Source organism: Odontomachus brunneus, unplaced genomic scaffold (genome assembly GCF_010583005.1).
Source record: "Odontomachus brunneus isolate Ranch 3 - 2012 unplaced genomic scaffold, Obru_v1 Obru_scaffold_016, whole genome shotgun sequence".
NCBI classification, from domain to species: Eukaryota; Metazoa; Arthropoda; class Insecta; order Hymenoptera; family Formicidae; genus Odontomachus; species Odontomachus brunneus.
Genome location: NW_022639466.1, coordinates 846167 through 865327, shown reverse-complemented (window position 1 = coordinate 865327; position 19161 = coordinate 846167). Strand labels below are relative to the sequence as shown.

Here is a 19161-nt window from a genome sequence, read left to right as displayed (position 1 = left end):
ACGCGCGCATGCTTCGCGAGAGGAACGAGGTGCGCTAAAACTGCAGAAAATCGGCACGGCTCTTCGTCAGGTGCTCGCGCGAAGTCATTAGCGGCTGTCGCGCCGTCGTATATCGAGATAAGAGGATTTCTGTGCGCCGAGAGACGTCGCTCACGCGTGATAAAGGATATCGTCGCTTATGGTGCAGCGGCCGATATTATTCTCGTAATATACATACATGCATAATACATATTCCCTCGATCTCATTCCGATTGTTACACCCTCTTGCGAACATCAGCCGATTGGCGCCAACAGCAAAATGTCGAATTCACGCTATTGAACATCGACACCTGCCGCGACATCGGCGAGTCAATGGATCAGCTGAAGCCGCAGATGTTAAAAGCAAAGTATCGGCTGTAAAGTGTGTCGAAATCTCGAATGGGTGCTCTCAGTATCGGAACAACGATGCTGGTTATTTCTGACACGGTGATCGATCGACGTCTGACCGGTTTCTAACCGGCTAAGAACTCCCGCTGTCAATACAGCAACGACTCCCTCGAGTTTTGTCTAACGTTTGTCGAGGAAAGTGAGCGAAAGAGGGAGAAAGAGAGAGAAAGAGAGAGAGAGAGGGAAAGAAAGAAGGGAATCAATAAAGTGCACGGGCTTCGTGCCTTTTTGTCGTTAGTACGCATCGGCGAGTGCTTTGCCCTTTCCTGGTTGTTGGCCTGGCAACCGCGTGGCGTTACCTTAAGGGCGCGACGCACCCCCGTACCTGTCGACGACGACGACGACGACGACGGCGGCGCAGCACTGCGCTGCGTTCTTCGCGTCGTCCCTCGAGCGAAACAGCCGAGGCGATTCGCGAAGGACGGGGAAGGAGCCGGACAATCAGCTGATCGAGAGCCAGTCCTTCGAATCAGCCGTTCCGCTGGGGGCTCGAAGTCGTCGACCTCGCATCTTCGAGTCCGAGCCGAGATATTGCTCATCGTCTGTCTCGCCTGAATCTCCGACACAGGGAAATCGAATTCGACCCATCTAAATAACAGAACCGACAAGAGCAAGAGGGTGCATTCTAGAGCGAGTCTCGCTGATCCGTGGCGGAGGGTCTTCGTTATCGCGTAGGCGACGGGAGTCCGGTACGCCGGGAATTTCGAGAGGTGCATGGGAAAGGTGCACAGTCCACCCAGGGAGCCCATAATGCTTTGCTTCGTGCAGGGGATCTACGCGAAGGACGACTCGTCCAAGTCGCGCCGGAGCAAAAGGTAATTGAGACCGACGCGAATTGTGCACTCGACGCGAGATCTTCTCCTCGAGAGCTGCGAATTCTCGTGATTTCTCCCGACTCGAAATAGTTTTAACCCTTTGCGCCGTGAAGCAACGAGTCTCTCTTTCTCGTTGCCGAAGCGAGCGGCAACGAGCCGCACTCTCGCGATGAGCAGATAAACTCAGTGAAGTTTCCGCGAGGAATTCTTGCTCCGTTAGCCATTATTTTGTCCCAGTTTTCAGCGCCTCTCAGGTCATTAGTCCTTCCCCTTAAAAACTGATATCATCACGCTGCGATTTCTATGATCATCCGCGTACAATCGAATTTTTTGGGGCATACAGCACAATCTGGGTCTGTTAGCGCCGGGCAACTTTCAACTGCCATAACTTTGTAGAAAATCAATACTTTTGGGCACATTTTTTTTCAAAAAGATATAGAAAAATCTTAACTATACGATAGTAGCGCAATAAAATCAAAATATATAAGCAGATATGCATTATTTGGAAATTTTCCCGAATCTTTTACAAAAATTGCTGAGCGATCGAATATTCATTTGGTATTACAGATCCAGCATTGTACACGGAAGATTAAAAACTTTAAGAAATCTTCTCGCACGTATTGCCATATGAATAGAAAACAAATAATTACTCTGGTAACGTCTTTTAACCCTTCATTAAGCACATGGTCTACAAGCGTAATTTAAAGATTACACACAGAAAAATACATACTGAATTCAAGTAAGTGTTAATTATTTCAAATATTTCAAATATCATATATATATATATATATATATATATATATATATATATATATATATATATACTCGTATATATATAGTCTATATATCAGCAAATCTATCATAAATTTACCACAACATCCAATTTATTCAAAGAACATTCTGGCTCCTAGTAAGTTTATTATCTCAATCAAGGATATTAAATTAAGAGAAAACTTCAGTTTGCTTACTACATAAAGTCGAATCAACTTTTTCTTCGGTAAAATTTTGCAATATTCTTTAGAGGGAACAATTAATAATAAAAAATAAATTTTAAAAGAATAACAAGTAATGAAAAATAATTTCTCTTGAATATATTATAATGAACTTTTCTATAAAATTTTCGATTTGAATATTATATATATTTTAAGACTATTATATATATTTATTAGTTGAATAAGATTATATATATAATCAAGAAAATATTAAAGATTACCTTTAAAAGAAAGAAAATAAACTGAATAATCACTTTTCTTGGCAGTAGAATAATATTTTTCTGTATACAGCATATTAGTAGTATACGTAGTCTATTGCTTAAATTATATGTATTTTTGAGAAATATTCATGTATATTTTTGTAAATCAGGCGACTAAAGTAAAAAATACACGTGCGTTACCATGCAAAAATGGTTGTTCGACTTTGCAATAGAACTCGCGTTGTACTATCATCTATCCCTTTTTGTGAAATTCCAAATCACCGACCAAGAATACACAAGCCAGCAAGTGTGTGCTTCTCGAGGCAGGGAGAAGGGAAGTTAATATAGCTTCGGCGAGAGAGTGTTTCGTTTCTTTCTCTTTCTCTCGCCTCTTCTCCTTCTCGTGCTCTCCTCTCCTCTCCTTTCGTCTTCTCTCTTCTCATCTCTTCTCCTCCTAGCTAGCACCGCTACGACCTATTTGGGTCACTGACGTCGCAGCGTGTAACAACTGGCACACGTTGTGTACGAAGGAGATGAACGGCCGACGACGCTCAACGCGATGAGACCGAACGCGATTCCGCGGCGGCCTCACCTTATCTTTTTTGTCTCCTCTCTTTCTCTCTCGTCTCGCTCGTATTTTGATCGCCTTTAATTCGCCTAATACACCAGCAGATTCGCGACTCGTCGCAATTCATCATGTGTACCATGTACTCTCGGTCGACGCTCCGTATATTTATTTTATGAGATACGATTACGATTCGTGACATTCTTTTCGAAATTTCGGGAAAAGAGAGAAATGACTTCCAATGTAAACAGGACTGAACATTATAGGAACGATCATTACATTGAAATTAAATATTGAAATTTTTTTATCTGAGAGAAATAATTATTTCTTACTCATATACACAGAAAATGAGTCTGTTAGTATCGGACAACTTTGAACTATTATACTTTGTAGAAAATTAATATTTTTGGATACATTTTTTCCAAAGAAATATAGAGATAAAAAAATTGCAAATTTATTTGTGCGGTATAAAGTTTATCTCTGAGAAATAAAATTTATTTCTATAAAATAAATTTTATATTCCAAAATAAATGTTCAAATATTTTTCTCTTAGTACGGATAAATTTATCCATGTTCAAAGTTTACGTAACTTTTTAATGTTTAGAGTTCTAAGGTTAAAAAAATTGTAAAATTTCGATCATCCATTCGACGATTCTATTGTCTTAGCTCACTTCTCTCTCTCTCTCTCTCTCTCTCTCTCTCTCTCTCTCTCTCTCTCTTTCTCTCTCACATTTTATGCATATTTCGACTGCCTTTGATTCGTCAAGTTTACCGGCGGATTTGCGAATTGTCGCAATTCGTTACACGTGTTCTACATTCTCACAGTCGACACTCTACATATTTTTTCACGGTTTAAAATTAGGATTCATAATCATGAGCCGTAAATGACCACGATTCGTCTACGATCGGCACGTTGAAGACAGAAAATTATCCGAAAATGTTCAGCGCCTATCCACGGGCGTAAATAAAACATTTAAAATCCTTGACACGAAAATTCACAAATAGATGAACAGATGAGTCGCATATATGTGCGTAGTCGATCGGCAAGAAGTTTCGCGTGACGAATGTCTACGTTACATGATCGGCAACAGTGTAAGGACGAATTCGCGAGCGCCTAATTAATCACAGGAAACGAGAAAAAATGACAGCGTTCTGATAGTCGCGGAAAAAACTGCAAATTCATCGTGCGTTTTTGTTGTGCTGTCGTGAAGAAATGATCGTTCTAATTTTCATGTAAGCCGCGAGGCAACAGTCCACGTTTGCACGTCCGACTGTCCGCGCCGACTAATTACCTGATGATCTAACATCGCGACGACAATTTTGCTTCCAATTAATACGACCGATTAGACTCGAGGGAGTAGCCGTAAGTGTTGATTTTGATCGAGCAAAGGAGAAACCGACTGTGGTTGTTTTATTTTTGTCTCATCTTTAAGCACACACGGAAAAGAAAGATTTGTTAATATATTAGCAAATCAAAAATATTAGGAGCAAATTTTCTTGTCAGCAAATCTTCTGAAAGCAAAAAAATTTATTCCTGCAGCTAATAGTTTTAGTTGTCCATATATTAGCAAATCTTTTTTTTTCGTGCAGTTACAGCGATACAGCGATTAGATAGATGATAGTATATAAATTTGATAACTAGCCAAAGAATGATGGATAAAATGGGCTACATTTTTACTTAAAAAATGTAACATAAGTTACTCATGTAACTTTGTTTCTTAGATCACTGAATATAGTCATAGCATTTTTATCTATCTGAATTCGTGAAAAAATAATCAAAATTCGCTTTAAAGAGATTAAAATAAGTCATTTTTAATAGTAATTTAATAGTAATTAATTAGTGACGATTTTGTATTAATTATTTAATTACTTATATTACAGTTTACTTTTATAACTTTTTTCACTAAACACTAAAAAGAAGACACTTCAAAATTAAATACTTCAGAAATGCTAAATCTAACATAACGAAAGCAACAAAGCGTATGTATATATCATATTAATTTTGCTATGTTACATTTATTATTTCTGAACTGTTTCATTTTAAAGTGTATTCCCTTAATTTTCAACGAAAAAAGTCATAAAACGAAACTATAATACAAATAATTAAATAATTAGAACAAAATCAAATTACTATTAAAAGTAACTTGACTCCTTTAAGGCGAATTTTGACTACTTTTCTACGAATTTAGACAGATAAGAATACTACCATCATATTCAGCGATCCAAAAACGCAAGATTATATTATAACTTACGTCACATTTTTAAAATAAAAATCGGTCTATTTTATCTATCGTCCCTTATTGATCCATATATAAAAATGTTATCTCTTATAAGCAGTTTATACGGCAATTATATTTATCATATAAAATCGGGAATTAGAAATATGAAAGAAATACGAAAAAAATGATGAAAATTTGCTCAAAACAATAGAAATACAAATAAATACAAAACAAAATTATCACTACAGTATGTCAATAAAATTTGATATAAAAATCTGAAAATGACTTTTGGTAAATTCGTTACTGCATCAATATGAAAAAACTCTACACTATTGTATGATGTGAATTTAATGATTATTTCATAAAGCAGTATATTTGCTATATGTTATTAACTTTAAAACTCTCAGCATGAATCAAATTTGCCCATATTAACTTTTTAAACGTTAATATTCTTAAAAACATATTTGTTTCTTATTACAACTTTTTAAATTGTATTGAATTGCAGAAATATTAATGAGACGATATTTCTCGACGATTTCTATTCTAATAAAAAACATTAAGGTAAAAATACTAATATCTGAACACGTGGCCTTATTATGGGCATTCTTGTGTTTTTGGTCTTTAAATAGGAATATTTAAACTCTTAACATAGAAAGAATATATATGTGGATATCTTCAATGTATATATGTATATTCTTTGTTGAAAATTTAAATATTTGTATTTAAAGACGAAAACGATAAGAATATCCAAGATTAGCTACTTTAAACTTCATCCTAAACTTTATCTTAAATATACAATATACTTTAACTTTCGATTAATTTACCAGGAGTTATGAACAAGAGAAGATACACTGGACAAAATTAACTCATATTTAAAGTTCGCTTAACTTTCTTAGGATTTTTTAGAACTTTTTTAAGGGTTTAGGTTTCTCTAAGGTTAAATAAATTATACTTTCAATTATTGATTGACGTTGTGACGATCATAAAAGTCTATCTGGGTAGTTCCTGTCGCGTCACAATACCTTTAATTTTCGACGTAAAATCTGACGATATATAGTCGAGTTTGAGATCGCGAAAGTTGTTAATTTTTAAATTAAATTTTTAATTAAATTTTTAATTAAATTTCGTTTGAGAACCCACGGTTATTGTTCGCGTGGAATGCCATTTCGGCAAAGGAGATTCGCGGCCAATCGTAGAATGCACATCTTCGCTTCGTGCCACTTTGGGACGTCCCAAAATTGTACCGTTCGTCTCAGCGCGTCGATGATCGGGACACCCACTTTACGAACGATCGAATCTCTCACGTCGCCGTTCGTAACCCGAAATAGCGTACGGTTTTACTCGACGCGAAACGGTCCCGCCGCGACTGCCGTTATAGTTATACGTGGCTCGACTTGGGCTTGTCGCGTCTCTTTCTCTGTGATAACGATTTAGACAACGGCCATTTGGAAAACAGCTTTAGAAGAAGATATGTTTTTTCCTTGACAGATGTCAAATGTGCGCGGCCGTACGATTTTACTACGAAATGGCGACTAAAATCGCGGAGTTATTTCCTCAAAATTATAAAAAAAATTATGCATATATCTAGAGGATATTATAGATTTCTCCGTTTTATATGCGAATTGTTCTCAATTTTACTATCCTTATAATAGTGCAAGAATAAACTGTCAGAATGTAAGGGTCTGCCTTACTAAGAAACACAATAAATTTTTCTAGAAACATAGCAACATTTTTAATAGCACGCCTCGATTACTAAAACATAAAAGCATGTACACTGTGTAGGAGAAAAAATATCTAAGAAATGAAAGAAATATTCAGTAGATGGTTACTAATAACATATTTACTTTATACCAACATAAAATATTTTATGTAAATATTTTATGCAATATTTGCATATGATATTTTATAAAAAAACATACATTTTTTCATGAAAGCAACTGTTTATTCTGTTTAAATAAAAGAATTTAATTTTAAGTAAATACGTTATTGGTACTCACCGAATAAATATTTTCTTTACCTTTTAGATATTTTTTTCTCAATGTCTGAAATAAAAAAATATAATAAATTGCTGCAGTGGTCAATCCCCCAACTAAACAAAATTTTACAATAATGTTTATTGTAAAATTCTCTGCTTGTATATTTTGCTAAAGAAATTGCTAAAATCAACATGCGTTATTTGCTTTATAAATGTTGACACTATAATACAACGACGACGAACTGTGGTCTTTCATAATTTACATGATTGGCGATAATCTCCTGCTGCGTTTCGCACAAACGCTTCGCCGAATCGCAACTCCCCTCTAGGGATGTGCGATTTATGAAATTATATATCGCGATGCGATCTTTTTTAGGAGCCGCAATGAATGCGAATCGCATCATCATTTTGCATCGTAAATATGATTTAAAATCGCTCTCAATTTTGTATCGCAAATGCGATTTTGAATCTCGCACGATTTTATATCGCTAACACGACTTTTAATCATAAGGAAACCGTAATATTTAAATAAATATTAAATATATTAAAAATAAATAAATCAACTTTTTTTTCATATTGCATCAAAATGTTATCTTTGAAATCTTTACTCTAAAAAAACATAAATTTTACTGTAAAAGAATAATCAAAAATGGAAACATAATGGAGCTAAATTATATTTTATAAAAACATCACTTTACTTTATTATGTTTTCTACACGGAGTAAAATGGGAGACAAAACTTGTTTATCATTCATTTTCAAACATTTTTAAAAGAAACATGCAATATATAAAAATGTGTTATTTAATTAATTATAATTATTTATTGACATTTTTTTCATAAAACAATAAGACTACTTTTTTATTATCTTTATTTACTAAAATGTTAATGACAATTAGTATTAAGTATAGCAATTTTTGTTCTAAAACATATATAAAGATATATGTATATAAATCATATATAAAAAGAAATAATATAACTCAAAATTTTAAGGCGTTATAATGCCATAATCCCATTATGTCTCTAAATATATAAGTTTGAATTAGATAATATAAAATATCATAGATTGTCGTGCGATATTTATACAAGTATTTACTTAACTAAGATACTTAACTAAGATGACGAGTGATCTTGAATTACAGGTACAATTTTGCGGTAAAAGTCCAATTGCATCGCATTGCGATTTAATAAAAGAAAATGTTTGTGATATATCGTAAAATCTTCTCGGCATGTTTCTTCGTTGCACTCGCGATTTCGCGTTTTTCGTGAATCTTTCGCCACAAGATTGCACGTGCGTCAGCATGATGCTTGCCACACACAAGTTTCCTAGAGTTAATCAACGGCGGGTTCGAGGCACAGAGGCGAAGTACCGCTAAGCTATTCGGCCGCGCGTAGAACGACGACCTCGCGGTACCGGCGCGTCGTTCGTTCGCGAATAAACGAGCGCGGTAGCTTTGCAGTAATATCAGCAGTAGTAGCAGCAGCAACAGCAGCAGCAGCAGCATTAGTAGCAGCAGCTGCTGCTGTCGTCGCTGGCTCGTTTTTACAACGCGTTCACGTGCTCGTTCTGTTATTCAGCGGCCGGCCGGCCGGCCGTATACCACGATCATCGTAACTTCCGCGCTTCATTCACTCATTCTGACGATGACGGAAACCGTAATCGCCGGGGAAACGTCTCCGCCGGAATTCGAAAAATTCCTTTAGAAAAAATCGTAAGTTCGTCATATCTGTCGATCTGTCGCTATTCGTCGAAGAATTACTGTGGGATTCGCAATTTCCCACTCGCAGAAAGACGCGCTATTCTTATAAGGGACAGTACCCTTTTTTAAATGGATCTATACTGAAAAAAGACACGGGGGGGAGGAGGAAAAAGATATTTGTAACCATAATTACAAGTAGTGAAATATTTATAGTCGGGGAAGCCACTTTTGTGATAAGTGCTACTCTACTTCGAGGAAAAGACATGGTAATGGCGACTATATAGGTTATAATTACACGAATATTGTATGAAAAAAATATTTGGTATTTATATAATCGCATAATTATGCAAAATGCATTTCGTCCGAATAGATATATATACATACATACATATATATATATATATATATATATATATATATATATATATATATATATATATGTCATGCTGCATGCTACTCCCTTTGAACAAGCGTTTTAAAGCTGGTGCCAAAAAATTTTTCGGCGCGGTGCGGAAGGTCCGCACTCGGTGCGCGCGATGTCGCTCGGTGTGTACGTTGCCATGGTACTTCATTGTGTTGCTTAATTACCATAAATTATTATTAAGAAAAAACTTTTTTATTAAGTTCTAAAATTATTTATTTTATATCTTTTAAGGCTTTTGAGATTTTTGAAGTCAATTTATCTCCGTTAAAAGAGTTTTTCATTTCGTATTTTTTTAACTGTTTACTAAAACTTTGTTTTTGAAGTCGGTTAAAAATAAAAATTTCGTCTTATAACTTCCCGGATTTTCAAAAGAGTAATGTGATTTTCCAATCACTGAACAAACCCGAGTAATGACACTAATCTAAGTATCATATAACTTACTGAACAAGTATAACATACTGAACAAGTTACACAAAGTTTTATCTCAAAATTTTTTAATATCTCAATGATTCTCGAGTTATGAAGCATACAAACAAACAAACAAATATACATACAGGACAAACTGAGAATCTTCTCTTAAAGTCGGTTAAAAATAATTTATTAAACTGTATACGTGTTAATTCTGCATACAAAACTCGTATAGTTGTCACTTATATAGTTGCCATCACCATGCTTTTTTTTTGTAATGTCAGTAATATTAATCTTATATCCCTATTATTATTATTACTGTTTTGTTAAAACAATAAAAAGATATAATTCGAAAACAGCATTGAAAACAGTCGAAAACAGTCATAATTTTAGTGGGATTAATTTTCTCTCTCTCTCTCTCTCTCTCTCTCTCTCTCTTTATATATATTATAATTAAATACATCTCTGATTTATTGCTACTTTACTTTTGTTTTATTAATTTATATATATATATAACGTGAATACACTTTATGAGGAAATACTAATGGCTTTGTACGCGGGAACTTGTAATCCAAAGTATCTGTCCATGTGTTAATTTAACGCAAGTTCGATTGGAAGGCGGTTCACTGTGAAGTTTAGTTGAAGTTGGCGAGGAGTTAAGTTCTGAACAATTAAGCTATCACGAGTCTATTCTGAGACTCCTGTCATTCGTGGCTTCTTTATCGACGTGGTAGGAATTAATTTAATTTCGCCTAGAGAGCGAGCCGTGGTGTTCCGATCGAACATACGGCCGCCGTATGTCGAATCGACGAAACGATATATGGAGACTCCAGTCGATCTATTCGCGACCCTATTACGCAATAATCTTGTCGAAGATCGAATTTAGCCTGACCTAATAATATATTCAACCTTAATAATGCATTCATTCTATTCCTGCAAAAATAGATTTCGCCGGAAACGCGTTGTTCCAAGCAATATCGAGCTGTATTAGAACCGACGATTCCCTATTTGCAAGATGGTATTATTTATCACAGAGGAAGAACACACGCGATAGACCGCTTCATCGAAAATGACGGACGCAGTGTGACTCACGGAAACGATATAGTTCCGTGGAAAATTGCCGTGACGTGACCAAATGTAAATTAGCGACTCAATTAAGTTTAATTGTTCAACTGAAGAAGACTTTAGATCGGAAATAGATTGATGAATAATCTAACGCGCGCGATGTGTCGATCACACACCAATACACTGTGAATTGCTGGCGGAAGTTCTGACGCGAAGCAACTTTGTTGTTAATTGAAATTATTCTAAAACATCGGACACTGCAAGTGCGCAATTAATTATTTTTTTTCGTCAAGTGTTAGTACGATTTATGTTTAAACATAGGCGTTCATGCGTTGTCTAATAAAATCCAAAGCCCAATATTCGGAAACTGGAACACACACACATACACACACGAGTTTCTGAAAAGTCATAATACCGAGACGATTTTCTGAAATATGATTTTCCTAAAATATACGATTGTTTTGAAGGAGAATTATTAACTCGGAAACAATTAACCTTTCATAAGCACACTTCTTTCTTGCTGTTTAATTTGGTATGTTAAACCCGTAAAGCCCAGTAACTTTCCTGACATGTCTTTGCTTAAATATCTATAAATATGCTTATCCAGTATACAGATATATTACAGTTTGGAATATACAAATGGTAAATTTGAAAAATTCATCGCGATCGTTATTTCAGAAATAGATAGTTTGAGATACAAAAGAAGATGGTGTTGATTCTACACAGAAAGAAGTAAAAAAATAGGCGTATGCTTTAAGAAAATAATTTTACGTTTACATATGCGATAATTCAAGATTCAGCAGCTATGGGATTTTAATTTTTTGCTTAAGTTAAGTTGATGCATGAGTTAATATCTACTCATTTGAATACACTCTTATCGTATTCAAATGTAGATGTCAGTAGATATCTGGTTATACAACAAGACATAACTGTTTTTATTTATATTTGTGTTTGCAATTTAATTAAATTGTACGTTTTTTCCGTGCTGTGTAGTTTTGTACACCAAAGGGTTTTAATTAAAAATAACGTTAACTAAAATAGCGTTAACTGAAAACAAATAATAAATTGAAATTGGAATATTTCAGTAAAATTGTGTTTCGGCGAATTGTCTCGATATTCGAATTTCGACTTTCAAAAAAATTGTTCCATTTTTTAAATTGCATTTCTTTCAGGATAGTGCATGTCCAACTACACGTATATGATGTGACACTTAAAAAATTGACTCACCATTTCGCGTTAATACTCAGCGATGCCCACCAATGAGACCCATCGCTGCATCTCGACGGTCGCTCTTCATCACTCACTTTAATCACTTCATTCACTTCACCGCGCCGCACTTGCCACCACGAACGTTTTAACGGCGCTTAACGATTTAATGAAAAGTACGACGAATTTCAGCGCTTCGAAATTATACTCATGAGTCGCGAATCGCGTGGAGAAAATCATGAACCACAGATCACGACGCTTTCGACAAAACTGAGATAGGAAAAGAAGATAACCCGCTTTGCGGAAGATTATACTCTGTCGTGTCGCACGCTGGTATTTTCATCAAAAATTCAGCTCCTCGTTCCGCGAGAATTTTAATTCACCCACAAAAATATAATCTTATTCTTAACGGAAATTTTCTAACGGAAATATATGGAAGATTCTCTTCTTTCAGAAGAATTCTCCTGAAAACAAATGGAAAATAGTCCAAGCGTAATATTTTTCAAGAATCAAAGAGATTTCGTCTTTCATCTACAGTACAAGTTTTGTTCTTAATAGAAATTTTTTCGAGTAAGAGGAAGCAAACATATTTTTCTCTAGATTAAAAAGCAAAAAATTAGAATCATATTTAATAGATTTGCGATCGATACTTTGTTGGAAGAAGAATACTCTCTTTTTAAGAATTTTCGCTTAAAATGTGGGTTTACAGGAAATAGCACTTTGTAACTATATTGAGAAAAAAATGGTTGATCTAACTAAAATTATAATTATATTTGACCCCAAGCATTTTTTTGGTTGTTCTAACGCGAAAATGAAAACATGCATATAATATGCATATATGCATGATATGATTATTAATATTATGGTAGAATTTAATAAAAAATAATTTTCTTGGCTATAATTTATAATAATTATTTCTTTGTGCAATTAATATATAATCACAAATATCAAACATTTTTTTTCATAGAGTCCCTTTTTTGAATGTTAGAATATTTCCCTTTTAGTTATAGAAGAATCCCTTTGAGGCCATTTATATAAGATTTTCGCTAAGAATACAGTTTTATTTTTTTTTTTTTTAGTGAATTTTTGTGAAGTGATAAATACAAACATATCGAACGTGATGGTAATTTGAATTGAAACAACATTCTAAGTCGTTATATATAAGAATCTTAGAAAATCAATAATGGTCGTAAAATTTCTCACGAGCGAGAAGTGAGTCTGACGTGCAGTGGCACAGTTTTGATACTCGTTTTGTACCACTCGCAACAATTAGAAATCACGCTACACGAAAAACTCCATAAAATAGTTTTATATTTTGAATTAAATATAACAAATATCGGAATATGTATGTAAATAAGCTTGCTAAAGATTAAGAGAGGTCAGAGAATTAATAGGTACATTGGACATGTTGTTTTTCGTGCGCAACTATTTTCAGTATTGCACAACTTCTATTTCCGGCTTTGTTTCTCTCGATCGAAACATCAGATTACTCGTGGTACAGTCCAGGACAATTTGATTAACAAAACAGCCGCCTAACATATTGACACTGCTTGCAAAAATGTTTTCTCGTGTTCGCTAAAAATAGTTATCTTGAAGAAAGATGTATACTAAAACAGTTTATTGACGCCTATTGAGAAATATCTATTACGAAATTATATTATCAAGGTGATAATGTGGGTATTTAGCACGTTGATTGCCAAAACACGAGTTATCTCAATAGCTGATATACGAAAAGAATTATCTGTTGCCTACGCCAACTATACAAGTTAACACACACAGGTTTTTTATAATTTTGCTGGATAATACATATAAGGTTGATTAACGTATTAAAATAATATGCTACTTTTAAAATGATGTCGGGAACGATTTTTTAATTATCTTGAGCGGCGTATCTATGTGAACGCACAAACGCATAGATGCAAAACCGAACGTGCAAAAATCTACGAACTAAGTAAATCGTATTGATTGTTCGAGATTCACTTGAAATTTCATAAATATCTATCACCTTATCATTTTTCTGCATATATTTTTTAGACTTACCGGGAATTCAAACCACATTTCGCTACAAATCTGGAACAAAAGAGGTAGTTTTGTCAATTAGGAAATTTTTAAAAATTAATCAGAGTGATTCACGTAGATACGAACATGTTGACCGTTTGCTTTCGTATAATTGGACGATTTTCAGATGTAAGAATTGAATGGCAAATAAAAGTCTTATCTTAGTTCTACCGTGTCAAGGAAAAAAGTGATTAAGTCACAAATATAGTTAACCACTTTCTTCCTTAGCACGGCAGAGTTATCAATACGCCACAATCATATGCTACACAGTAAACAGTCAACTACTTGGCAATAATCAGACTGCACATGATGTTGTAATGGTTAATTATTTATTACGATGATTATAATGCGCACTAATGACTGCAGTCTCTTATCTACTATCCTCTTTTTATGTTTGAACTCGCCTCCAAGAGAGTCCTATTTAACACTTGTAATATCTTCCAATCCAATTTTCATTCCGATATCTATACGTCGATTTTTATCACAATATAAAAGGCTTAAAATTCCGGAAAGTTTATAAACCTACTTTCGAGCCGAGACTCGCAAGAATTGTATCCAACGCGTGGCCGTTGGCAAGTCCTGGCAAATCTAAAGCAGAAAATAAATTTCTTAATTAGTTGTCTAAGTAGACGTCAACTTATCGAGAACACAAAGGTTCAAGATTACATATTTCTCCCTTGAAATAATACCTCTAATAGATGGAAGACAGTAAAAAGAGAATCCTTGCTCAAAAAATTTAACAGAATTAAATAAGAAAAATCTATACAATTGAATCGTGTAAAAAGTCGTTCTCATAAAAAAAAATTACATATAAAGGTGTGTATATTTCAATAAATATTTAATTGTTTAATATAATATTTAATCGTTGAAAGTTACGACATAAAATGAAAAAAATTGATAATCTTTTTATATGAACAAAAATCTAAATTTTTTATAGAAATGATAAGTTCAGATAAAGTATTAGGTGGTTGAAAAAGTTCGTATAACATTAAAGCCATTCATTCGATTCGGCGTTTTTTTTTTATTGTAATCGATTATTTTATTTATGTACTAAAAAATGTCTAAACTGAGGCCGAAACGTATACAATATTACTACGTGAATATATGATTATTTTGCGCTAGGCCAACGGCGATATATTCTCATTTGCCTTATTATAATTATTTATTGATTGAATATTGAGAATTTGTTTTTTCGTTTTGCTGAAGCCATTTTTATTTATTAATAATAATGAGGTGACATATAATATTTTAATCGAAGTATTGGCCGTTGCTATTAATAACCTTTTGTTTTCTTTCGGGCAATATATTCCATATCGAAGTATATTTTATGATGCAAACAATAGTGTTTAAAGAAATAGATAGTTGCGGCTGGAAAATGGAAAGCAGTAATGAGTTTTTCGGATGTATTATGTTTTTTTACTTCCGTAAAAATTGTTAGAGTTTGACTGGGATATTTTGCCTCACCCATCACATTCATCCGATGTTACTCCTTCCGATTATCATCTGTTTAGCTCATTATAGAACTTCTTTGATGGTACAAATTTCACTTTTTTAGAAGATGTAAAATATTATAATACTTGAGACATTTCTTTTTTACAAAAATATGAGATTTACGAGAATTATAAAATTACATGAAAGATGGCAAATTATCGAAAAGAATGATACATATATTAAATATATTGGTTAAAATTCTTTTCATCAAGAATAAAATGCATCTCAATTTTGTTTAAAAATCCACGCAAGTTTATGGATCAACTCAATATTTCAATGAAATTTGTATATATTTTTATCAATTATATGGGTCTTCTTAAGCAGAAGTGGAGAATAATAACAGTAGTTATTTTTGAAATTCAGGATGAGTTGCTACGCGCAAGACTACCTGGAAAATCTGAGAATCGCGCGTGACGTCTTCTGATACATTCACTTCCGCATCGAGCACTATTATGATCGGTCGTTTGCTTACGTATCTACGTATTATTATTCCCGAGATCACGTGACCTTCACTTGACGAAACGCACTCGTTACTATTTACTCGCTAATATTTACGGTTCTCTGTATAGTGATAGTAGTTACATTATCTTATTTAATTTTGTTTCCTTTTTTGCTACTCGAACTGTCAAAACTCAATACCTCCATGAAACAAAGAGACTTATCTCAAAAATACAATCTTATCTTTAGAAAAATATTCTCATATATGACTTGAAAAGGATTCTGCTAAAACCAAAAGAAAAATATCTTAAGCATGGTATTTTTAAAGTTAGAGAAGTTTTATTTTTTATTTATAAGTCTTGTTGTTAACGAAATATCCTGGTTTGAAAAGTTGCAAGAAAGTACTTTCCTGAAATTTTTTGTAGGGAAACGAGAAAATTGAATAACGCCAAACATATTCTTTAAGGCTTCTGTCTGATAATTCGTATCGTCTATCTCTTTTTAATGACGTTAGAAGCGAGAAAACGTATGCTAAAAATTATCTCTCTTTCTCTCTCTCTTGTAAAATAAAAAATTGAAATAAAAAGATGTATTCATAAAGTGACAATTGCAGTCGATCAAACAACCAACAATTTTTTGTACATTAAGTAACAAAATTATGCAAAAGATAGGTTACAAAAATAAATTTTATGTTACACGTTAATTTATGGCAAATTATTGGTTGTTAGAGCAAAAACGAAGTGTTCGGATTATTTCACAAATCTGCTTGATCGATAGCAAGTGTCACTCTATGGATATATCTTTTTACTTCAACTTTTTATGTTGCAAGGAAGAAAGAGCTTTTAGCATATATCTGACCGCTTCTGACGTCATTAAAAATAAATGGACGATGCAAATATCTAGCCTTAAAGAATATGCAAAGTTTGACGTTACTCCATTTTTCTTTTTGTTTTCTTCTGCTTTATGGATATATGATTATTTCAACGTATTTTGCAAGAATATTTAGCATGCGTCTTTTTGTTTTTAACGTTATAAAAAAAAGATGGACAATGCGAGTATATAGGAGTCTTAAGCTTCATTTAAAAAATTTATATTTTATTGTCTAAGTAACAAAAACGCTCCTTTTTTGTATGTTATATCCTGGTTTACTAGGAGCTCGCAAAAAGACGTATATGGGCGATATAAGTGATTACATCGATGTAATAAAATAACAACACTGAGGAAAAATAATTTTTTTTAATTATTTAAAAAAAATTATACTCTAAAACTATAATTCTTAAGCCTAGCATAACTCAGAACAAAAAGATCTCGGTTGGAACAAGAAAGGAAGCATGTGTTTACTCTTGACGTTGAGTACTGTCAAATCGATTTTTTTACGAATTTTCGGAGAACGAATGATCTTATGAGTCTTATACTCTAGAACTATAATTCTTAAGCCTAGAACAACTCAGAAGAAAAAGATCTCGGTTGGAACAAAAAAGATAGTATAAGTTTACTCTTGGTCCGATAGACTGTTTGTGAAAAAATTTTTTTTTTAATTTTTCGGGTTTATAATTAAACTTATTGATTTGTGCTTTTGGAACAATGTTTGGAACAACTAGAACAATCTATATCGGTATCGGAATGCTTTATTTTCAAAAAATGGGGTGCCAGGTCAAAAACTTTTTTTTCATTTTTTGGACTTATAATTCAACTTACGGATTTGTCCTTTTGGAACAATGTTTGGAACAACTAGAACAATCTATTGCGGTATCAGAATGTTCGATTTTCGAAAAGTGGGGTGCCAGCTCAAAAAATCATTTTTTTTGTTTTATTCGAAAACCGTTTAGAATGAAGCAATATCACTTTGGAACAATGTGGTACAAAGTCAGAACAATCTGGAACAACTTTCAAAATTATAAATTTCAAAAAGTGAGGTACTAACTTCATACACTCCGAACAACCGCCGTGTACGGGTAAAACGGGTCAGAATAATCATAAAAGTTACATAACATTTTTAAATTTTCTCAATATTTATTCCATAATTAATTAAAATGTATAAACGAATAAGCTCACGAGAAGCGGTAGGATAGGCTCTGTATGTAAAAGAAATGGCTTACCTCTTAGCAACGATGAGTAAACAACTGATTTCGAGGCGGAGTAACGTATACGTATTGCTTGTTACTCCGCCTCGAAATAAGTTGTTTACTTATCGTTGCTAAGAGGTAAGCCATTTCTTTTACACACAGAGCCTATCCTACCGCTTCTCGTGAGCTCATTCTTTTAAATATTTTAATTAATTACGGAATAAATATTGAGAAAATTTAAAAATGTTATATAACTTTTATGATTATTTTGACCCGTTCTACCTGTACACGGCGGTTGCTCGATCAGTTACCGGACACCCTGTATATATACATTCATTGCTCTGCAATGAGTTTGCGTGCCTTTTTTTCACAGTAGAAAACATAATAGACAAAACACATTCCGAGGTAAATTATCATATGGATCACGAACGTATGTTGAGAAATAGTTAGTTATCGTGCTGTGGAACAATTCCACTGGGGGTTTCGACTATATATCATCCTTGTCCTACACGTGACATCTTGCGCTTGCCTCGCATTTCGTATAATTACGTAGCGATAACAGTATTACGAGAAAAAATTTTTGAGGCCACGATAAGATAGGTATTGCGAAAGGTTATTTGGAAATAAGAGAGCCCTGTCATGTACACACAACACATTCAGCAAACGTATTTTGGCCTTATTGGATCCCAGAGATGATGGGTCATCTGCAGCCTTTAACCTCCGCACATCGCTTTATTTCTGAACAGTACTTACTAAATATTGCTATACTGAAGGAATAAAATTCTATAATAATAGAGAAAACGTTTCCAATAAAAATTTAAATTGTAAATTGACCAATAAAAACCTGAAGTCGACGTACGGACATAATATATTTATTATAATATATAAAGTTGCTGCAGGAGATACAAAGAATGGAAAACTTTATATATTATACAAATAATATATATTAATATATATATATATATTATAATATATATATATATATTATAATATATATTATTGTATAATATATATATATTATACAATATATAATATATTATACAATATATAATATATTATACAAATAATATATATTATATATTATTATATATATTATATATATATATATATATATAT

The 19161-nt window shown here is 33.4% G+C and overlaps 1 protein-coding gene across 6 annotated transcripts in view; it reads left to right on the top strand.

Annotated features, from left to right (window-relative positions):
• Nucleotides 1-19161, top strand: part of LOC116841574 (GRAM domain-containing protein 2B-like) — a 116690-nt gene that overhangs the window by 59308 nt on the left and 38221 nt on the right. The gene's annotated exons all lie outside the window — the stretch shown is intronic.